This window comes from Eufriesea mexicana, unplaced genomic scaffold (assembly GCF_001483705.2).
Source record: "Eufriesea mexicana isolate 0111107269 unplaced genomic scaffold, ASM148370v2 scaffold507, whole genome shotgun sequence".
In the NCBI taxonomy this organism is placed as follows: domain Eukaryota; kingdom Metazoa; phylum Arthropoda; class Insecta; order Hymenoptera; family Apidae; genus Eufriesea; species Eufriesea mexicana.
The window spans coordinates 378,876-388,587 of NW_016908664.1; the positions used below are offsets into that span (position 1 = coordinate 378,876).

The 9,712-nt window shown below is 37.3% G+C and overlaps 1 pseudogene; it reads left to right on the top strand.

The window, feature by feature from the left end:
* Positions 1-5,070: 5,070 nt before the first annotated feature.
* Positions 5,071-5,647, top strand: LOC108545730 (uncharacterized; annotated as a pseudogene).
* The last annotated feature ends 4,065 nt before the right edge of the window (positions 5,648-9,712 follow it).

Sequence of the window (9,712 nt, forward strand, 5' to 3'; positions counted from 1 at the left end):
GGGATTTTTGGTTAGTGATAGGGGGCAGATTTAATTTTCAGTCAAAATTTCTTTGTGGATGATATCATCATATCAGTCTACGTGCGAGATTATTGAATTCTTTGTCAATTAATATAAAATTTGATTAATTGTTAATTTTAGTATTTTAGGGTATATTAGACAGTGATTGTGATGTAGGTAGAATTGGGATGGAAGGAAGGGTAGTTCGGTACTTTGGGAAATGGCTTATGGGGATTTTTGCTCAGTGATTTAGTTTTCAGTCGAAGTTTTGTTGTGGATAGTATCATCATATCAGTCTACGTGTGATATGATTGAATTTTTTATCGATTAATATTAAATTTGATTGATTGTTAATTTTAGTATATTATTTTTCTGCCTGCTATGGGATTTTGCGTATTAGAGATGATTTGTTAGTGTCGAACGTCTTTATTTTCTAAAGTTGGTATAACTGGGTTTTCAGAGAGAGGATGGTAGTGTAGAGAGAAGATATTAAGAGAAGAATTCGTGTGCAATTGAATACTCAAAAAAAACCAAAGACACATAATTTCGTTGTTGCTTTATCGTTTATTGTTTTATTTAAATTTTTACAGTTGGCCTTTCTACAAATGTATGAATGGCACTTTAATAAATAAACTGAATAGAAGGCACAGTGCTAAAAATTCTCTCATAACCTCAACAGTTAGGTGCGTTACGATAAGTTACATGTAGGTAACAATTTTAATAAACGATTTTTAGACTCAATTTTGGGCAATTTTATTGTTAAACAATTGGCAGTTTAATTAGTCTAATTAGCTCAATGTTTAATCGAAATATCTACGGTAAATAACAATTTAGGGGATTACATATCATCTCTATGGTAATTATATAGATTATTTAGATAAGACTTATTTGTGGTTGAAAATGCGGATTGTGATATTAAATTTAATTAATTTAGTTCGATACTGAACGCAATATCAATTTATAGGATAAACATCACTAAATGAGATTTACTTATTTATGCTTGAAAATTCATACGAAGATCGTAATTAGCTTTTGGACTACTGGACTATCATAAATGGCGTTATAAATTTGTAGAGTGAGGTAAAATTGGGTTACTTTCTTTCTCATAATTTTAATGTAATTTTAAATTTGAGTTTTACTATCCGAGAAGTAGGTACAGTCGCCTACTACAAACGAAGTCATCTTCGTGAAGCATAATCGAATGTTACGTGAATAATAAATTACAAAATGAATCGAAGTAGCATATGGAATGCAATTCTATTGTTCATAGTCTTGTCAGACACGTGTCTTAAAAAACGATCGAATGAACCGAGAATACTTGACTCTCGTTGCAGAAATACGTGGCAACATCATCAAGGATTTCACTGCGGAAGACGAGAGTAGCGACAGGGGAATTAGTGTAGGCGATGGAGCGATGCTTCCTGTTAAACGAGTACCATTAAAGTATTCTATTAAACTGCACGCATACCTACATTCACAGTGCAATTCTATTTGCTTCTACTATTATAAGTGTCCCAAAATAATTAACGATAATTTATAAAATATTTCCATTTCTCCATACTTCTCAAGATTTTTAAGTCCCCTTTAAGAGAACTTAAAAATTCTAATTTAATAAATCTTAATTTCTTAAATCTATTTGCTTCTGCTACTATAGGTATCCCAAAATAATTAACGATAATTTATAAAATATTTCCATTTCTCCATACTTCTCATACTTCTTAAGTCCCCTTTAAGAGAACTTAAAAATTTTTAAGATCCACAAGGAGGTACCATTTTCACCTTCTGCTTCTGCTACCGTGTAGTTCATCCTACTCGGAATTTATCAACAATAAATGCAATATTTTTTGCATCCCGTGGTACACGCAATTCCAAATCTTCTCCAACGAATTCTACGCTCGCGACACCATAAAATTACCATTTCTCCGTCTACCTCTACCTCGGTGTTTACCCATTCTCTGTGCATACGCGCCATCAATTACCCTTCAAACCCCAACAAAATTTTCAATTAAAATCGCAGCTAACCCCGAGGGATCACGGTGTAGGGCGTCACGTTGCTTACAACGAGCCTCGTTTAAATCGGAATTCTAATGCGGAACGCGTCTGAATGTTTCTCAGCCAGCCAGGCCGACGTCTGAACGAATAGCACACCCCCGAGACTCCTCTATGGCTTCTGCCATCTGCGTACGCACGAAAATAGGAGGGCCAGAGGTGGAGAATGCCACCATTTCGTCGTGGGCGTTTGAATAATCCGCTCGTAAAGTTCGCGGGTGTAGAAAAGGATTGAGCTCGCGCCGTTCCCTCCGATGATCGTTCCATTATGGCAACGAAAGATGGCGGAACGGTAGACGCGATTCGTATTAATAGGCGGATGGTTTCTCTTGCGCGCCGTGGTCCGTCGAAAATGGATCCAGCTTGCCGCGAGATGAATGGATCCAGACGGATCGATCCAGTTTCGTAACGATCGCGTGAAAATATGCACGGCGAAGTCCGTCGAAAATGGATCCAACTTGCCGCCAGATGAATGGATCCAGACGGATCGATCCAGTTTCGTAACGATCGCGTGAAAATATGCACGGCGAAAAAGAAAATTGCACGGTGGCCACGTGGGTGGATGAAGGTGCTCGTAAAGTTGGCCAGCGTTGGAAAAGAGCGCATGCGCGCCGCTCTTCGCACTGGGTGCTGGACGTGGAATAATAATGGCAATAATTCACGATGGTATAGGCGTCTGGCCCCGTTTTCTGCATCATTTCGTCCCTAACGAGGGCCCGCTGCGGTCTTAGTTCTACCTCTCGAACCTGATTTCTGTTTTCCAACGAATATTCCTGCGGGGATGCGTTTGGTGATGGAAGAGGATTACGTTTGGGACTATTGAGAGGTGCCAGGAAGATTCAGACACGGAGATTGAAGGGAAGATAACGTGCAATGACGGGAAGAGGAAAATGTAAATTACGTGACATTGAGACATTGGAATTTTTTATGGGGACGTGTGGTAAATTAATGGGCCTTGAAATATAGAGGAACCAATTAGAAATATTACTCTTAACTCTTGGTAGCTCTTTGTAGAGTGGAGATGGATTTTATTCCCAGGTATTTACTCGTATATCGGGCCTTGTCCATTATTTTTAATTATACTGGCTGATAGTTACAAAATAAAATGGTTTAAATTGATTCCTACTGATCAATTGTCTTCTGAAACACCTAGAGGAATAAATAAAGTTATTTACTAGTAGAGGAGGTAGTAGAAATTGAATAAATTATTATTTAAAATTTGGAAGATAATCCAAGTGAAATATAATAAAAGGAAACTGCCTTCTGAAGTACCTAGAGGAATAAATAAAATTATTTACTAGTCAAGGAAACAGTGGAGTTAGAATAAATTATTATTCGAAATTTAGGAATATAATAAGAGGAAATTGTCTTCTGAAGTACCTAGAGGAATAAATAAGATTATTTACTAATAGAGGAAATGATGAAAGTTGAATAAATTATTATTCGAAATTTTGGAAGACAATCCAAGTGAAATATAATAACAGGAAATTGTCTTCTGAAGTACCTGGAGGAATAAATAAAATTATGTACTAGTAAAGGATGCAGTGAAGATAGAATAAATTATTATTCAAAATTTTGGAAGATACTTCGAGTGAAATATTAATAAAAGGAAACAATACCTGGACGATCTTCGTTTGCACTCGCAGGATGACTAAACGGTGAGTTGGAACGGTTCCTGTTGGATGTTAAAAGCATAAAAAAGCGTAAGAAGCACACCCAATTCGTCACCTGACCAATCAGCCCTTAGATCGCGCCAGCTGCTCGCCAGGTAAAAGTCGAAGGAACCGATAACTCTTGGAGAGCGTGAAGACGATTGCGTCGTAACGGAGGATCCTTCGGAAGAGGATGTCACGAGATAAGAATTGGGAAGAGTGTCAGGATCCCGGTTTCGAACGGGACGTGCAGGTAGTTTGTAAACTGCATCCCACCCGAGAGGGAACGGGACGGAGAATCTGTTTTGAATTTAGACAAGTAGATGTGCAGGAAGATACACTGTCTCCGTAGGCGCCCCTTTTCGTACGTTAGGTGTTGCTTTAGGCAAGGGTTTTTCGAGAAATAGATAAATATCCTTTGCTCACTGGAAACAGGAAGTGCCTCTACGTGGGTGGAATCCCATACGTTTTCACCGCGCCAATATGTTCACCATCGTTTTCGTATTTCGCACGACCATGAGATTTCTCTTTCCCAGACCCCGGTTCTTGGGTACAGTTAATTTTTAGTTCCTCGAGCTTCGGATTACCCGAGCCTCTTTCACTTTTCGCTACACTTTCAGTATTCCATCCAGCAAATAAATGAAATGTTTTCGAATTTCTAAATTGTCGAATATTTGTATATTTAAATTTTTGAGTCGTCTAAATTTCAAATTTGTTTCGGGAATTTTATGCACGTTTGTATGAATTTTTTTAAATATCTCCATTTAAATTTAGGCATTGAGAAAATTAATTCCCTAATTTACATCTTCGTCGCTGAAATTTCTCGAGTTACTAACTGCACCTTAAGAGAACATCTTCCTGCAGTAATTAAGCATTAAGAGCTCGCTAGACTTTGTTATTAGTATTCTATCAAAAAATTAAATGATGGAGCATATAAATGAAATATTTTCGAATTTCTGAACTATATATCGAATATTTGTATATTTAAATTTTCGTGCCATCTAAATTTCATACTTGTTTTGGGAATTTTACGCGCGTTTCTTTGAATGTTTTTAAATATCCCTGTTTATATTTAGGCATTGGGAAAATTAATTCACTCATTTACATCTTCGCCATTGAAATCTCTCGAGCTACTAATTCCACTTTAAGAGAATATCTTCCTGCAACAATGAGGCATTTAACGATTACTAGACTTTCAGTATTTCATCAAGGAAATGAAACGATAGAGCAAATAAATTAAATATTTTCGAATTTCCAAATGGTCGAATATTCGTATATTTAAATTTTTGAGTCGTCTAAATTTCAAACTTGATTAAAAATCAAAATTTGACTCCCGTTTCTTTGAATCTTTTAAATATTCTCTTTACATATGGACGTTGGGAAAATTAATTCCCTAATTTACATCTTCGCCGCTGAAATCTCTCGAGCAACTAATTCCACCTTAAAAGAACATCTTCCTGCCGCAATCAAGCACTTAATACCAGCCTTTTTCGGAAACACGTGCTGCCAGTATTTCAGCCACTCGGAGCGACGTGTTAAAGGAAATACCGAGCTGTCCAGAGACAATGAAGTACTTGAAATGGACAATCTGCAGGCATCGGTCGGTGCCTTTTCCCGTGGCGACAGAAAAGGAAACGGTGGCATCCGTGGCAGAAGGAACTTGCGAAATGCCTCAAGTGGTCACGTGTGTACTCCAAAGAGAGCTTCTTTCATTATCGGCAGGCAATCAAAGATTTCCGGCTACTCAAATGCCGCGAGCCACTTTGGGAACGGCCATTGTCGACTTGTCGCACTCTCATGGTCCGTTTCCGATCTGTCATCAGGGTGGCGAAGCTAGAGGCCGTATCGGACCGTCTCTGAACGTTTCCGAGCTGTTGGCAGGATGCGACCTCACGCCTGGTGCGATGATTTTTACGGGTGTCAAGTGTCTGGCCAGAAATTGGTAACGGAGACTTCCTTCTTCGAGATTCACTTCCAACGAGGAAATGCCCCATCCAGCTTGCAATTTTCGAAATAGCGAATAATAATTAATTTCAATTAGAAACTGATGAATTTCAATCCGTATCGAATCGTCTTTGCACGTTTCCGAGCTGTTGGCAGGATGCGACCTCACGCCTGGTGCGATGATTTTTACGGGTGTCAAGTGTCTGGCCAGAAATTGGTAACGGAGACTTCCTTCTTCGAGATTCACTTCCAACGAGGAAATGCCCCATCCAGCTTGGAATTTTCGAAATAGCGAATAATAATTAATTTCAATTAGAAACTGATGGCTTTCAATCCGTATTAATCTGTCGCTGTTAATAGAGATCCGATATTAATGGAATATTTATCGAAAAGCAGAGTGATCTCTAGGGGAATATCGGTGATGCACGAGCTCTGGTAATTAATCATAAACGTCTGAAATTTTCATTATTACGAAGGATCGTTTAGCGTTTTACGTGCGCAGATTAAAATCAACACGAGTTCATCCGGGACTTAAGCGTGGAATTTAGCCAGTAATTTAAATTTCCTCAAGTGTTGCAAGCATGTTAGCCCTTGTGAAGCATCAGGTTCACTTGCAGTACTCTTTGATGCATTACGAATGCTATCATGTGCTAGAATCTCGAGATGCCTGAGGTTAAAGAAGAAATTATGAAGTACGGCGTGTAGTATCATACTTACATCGCAGAGCAGCAGAAAATATGCAGGCTACATGCAGGAAACTTGTAGATTGTATACTATGTGCACGTCGGCTAAATACTAATTATACGGTCACTTAAAATTAACCCAAAGTCAAAAAAGGAATTTTCGTGCCCTTCCATCTAAGATGTAATCTCCCTTTAAAAATTACATTTTGAATACGTTTAATGTTACGAAGGTATCAATAATTTGCCGTTTATTACCCACTAATCTTTTTTATTTTCACCGTTAAAGAGAAGAAGAAGGGGGTAAAATTAAAATAATATATAAAAATAGTTGCAAATCCTTTTTCTCTTCGAAAAGGAATTTTGGTTTGAATCAGCTGCTCACAGCAAAATTGCATTCAAGTTATTGCTCAATCGAGTAAAAGAAAATTTTCATACAATGTCGAAATCAATAATGCGCTAATTAGAAAATATGCAAGATAGATGAAAGTAATGGTAGAAGGTAACATTTTTCATATAAGATGTTTACTTCGTGCAATTCGTCAAACTTCCCAATTAACTTGGCGAATGGAAATCGAAAGCTTGGCAGAAATTTTTAGCATAATCAGCTACTCATAGCAAAATTACGTAAAGTCATTACTCAATCGAGTAGAAAAAAATTTTCAGACAATGTCGAAATCAATAATGCACTAATTAGAAAATATGCAGGATAGATGAAAGTAATGGTAGAAGGTAACATTTTCAATATAAGATGTTTACTTCGTGCAATTCGTCAAACTTCCCAATTAACTTGGCGAATGGAAATCGAAAGCTTGGCAGAAATTTTTCGCATAAAAATTGCGAATACTTAAACGACCTCCCCTAGACAATTTATAACCAGCAATAAATTACTCGAACCAAGAAGAAACCGTCGCCCATAACCGAGCAAGTATTAATTATTAACGACCACGTTACTGCCCAAGCTGACACACGCTGCATACCGCCTTTCAGCGGTGATCCGCAGCTTGTGTATCGGTATTCCCTTTCGAGGCCCGTTTACGATCGATTACAGACAATCTAAAGGGCCGATTCATCGGTAACGTGAATGGAGCCGTTGCCTCGTGGCCTCGGATGCATACAGCGAGTGCAAAAAGTACTTGCGGAATTTTCAATGACACGTTCTTTCACGAAGCACTGCGTCACGTTCTTGTCCACCAGAAATGATCGCGAGAAATTTGATTAGAAATTGATTTTGAATTTTTATGCGCATTCGGAGAGCTGGCATGAATCTCCATCGGGGAATGAAACGTTGAATTTTTGAAGTTGAGGTAAATTGGACTTCAGGTGAATGCGCAGTCCTGTTAGGCTCATTCATCATAGTGTAATTATCTATTATTCGAGCTGTTTTGCAGACCAAAGTGATGGATTCCGTCTTTAGAATTTTTTAAGATTATAATGCCAAGATAGGTGATTAATTCTTGCCTTCTCGGAAATTGATTTACTTCGTACTTAGTTATTCTTCTGAAATACATAGGCTTGGATTTAAAGTCTGAAATAGGTCATTTTGACAGCTTTTATAGTCTCATATAAATGACATCCAGGAGATCAAGAATTTTTCAACAAATAATTGTCAAATAATCATTGACAAAAAATTAATTTCACGGGAATACATCATCTTTAAATTTTTCTCAAATTTCTTCACAAACTGTCTTCGAGAAATAATTCTCAAAGAGTCATTGACAATAAATTAATTCCAGGGGAATAAATCATCGTTAAATTTTTCTTAAATTTCCCTACGAACTGTCTTCAAAAAATAAAAAATTTTTCGAGAAATAATTGTCAAAGAGTCATTGACAAAAAATTAATTCCAGGGGAATAAATCATCGTTAAATTTTTGTTCAATTTCTTCACAAACTGTCTCCGAACTCGATTAATCAGTAGTAAATGCCAAATTAGGTAAAGGGTTCGCAGATATATTATATTTTGTACCCACCGGACCCATAGGTTCCTCTCCCTTCTTCGTCACGTGTACAAGGCATTTAACCAGCGTCAAGTGCATCCACCGCGGCTCATTTCAATATTTTATTGTTACCGCTTCTCAATAGCCGCGCCGCCGATAGGTTGTACGGTGATTTTACAGCCAGCCGGTATGACAACATAAAATCGGGCCCAGCAGCCCTTCGACTAGGAAGACGCAACTGTTTTCCGCTCGGCTGTTGGTCGTAAAGTAACCAGGTCCGGCTGATCGCTGCCTCGATACCGAGACACCTCTTTATCGGATCAAGATGGCCGAGCGGCGGATATTTAGCCGTCGAACAGCCGTAATTTATATTCACCGGGTGGTCAGAAGATTAATAATATATTCGGTGGGTATTTCGTTCAACCGTTTTCATCCCCTCGGCGAAAATCCGACAGCTGACTATAAATTCGTGCTTCAGTCTCGAGATTTAACCCATTTGAAGGGCTACCGAATTTTTCCATATATCATTGCTACATTGCATATTAAATTTTCTTTATTTTGCATTAATATCGAGTATTTTATTTTTTAGTTATCTTTTAAGGAAATTGTTAATGAGATGATGAAAAAGATTGGGATTTATATTTTTATGTTATTAATTATTGGAAATGGCTAAATAGTATAGCCATGCAACTGTTTTCGATGGAATTATTATTGATAGCGAAACGTAATTATACGTAGGCTGTTTATCTTCATCAAACCACTTTAATTATTATCAATTATGGATGTCATATTTGCATACACGTACAGGTCGATAATTTTAGTATTTATCCGATAAAAAAGAATAGAAATAGTAAATTACGAGTGAAATCGCAGAAGTTTAATAATTAACATTAAACCTACTATGGGAGAAATTGGAAAAATTATTATACGTATATTGGAAGAAAAATCGCGAGGACGAGTAATTGGGACGATGACGTTGAAAATGGAATTTTTAATGAAGATTTTAAAAATAGCGATTTAGGCAATGTTGGGCCTTTTATCGAAGAAATAATCATGCTTGTAACAAAAATTTTCCAAATTTTCAATCGCGTTATGAATATTCCATATTTCCATATTTCGAGGAGAAAATGTAGATTTGGTTTTATTAGTGTGAATGCGAGTGTGTGAGGTCGAGTAATGACACAAATATAGATATGTATGTTTTTGGAAGTGGAAGATCTAGAATGGAAGATCTAGAATGCGTGGTGTCGTGTAGTTGCTATGGATCAGAGTCAATGTGTTTATGAGGAGTGAACAATTAGGAAATAAGACGCGTGTATATCATAATTTTATAACAAATATATAATTGTTATATAGCAGACTCACAGGAAAAAGGTCTCCGAATTTTTTTAAGAAAAATAATCACTCTGCAATGAACACGTGTGGCGCGTGCACCGTGATATCTGATA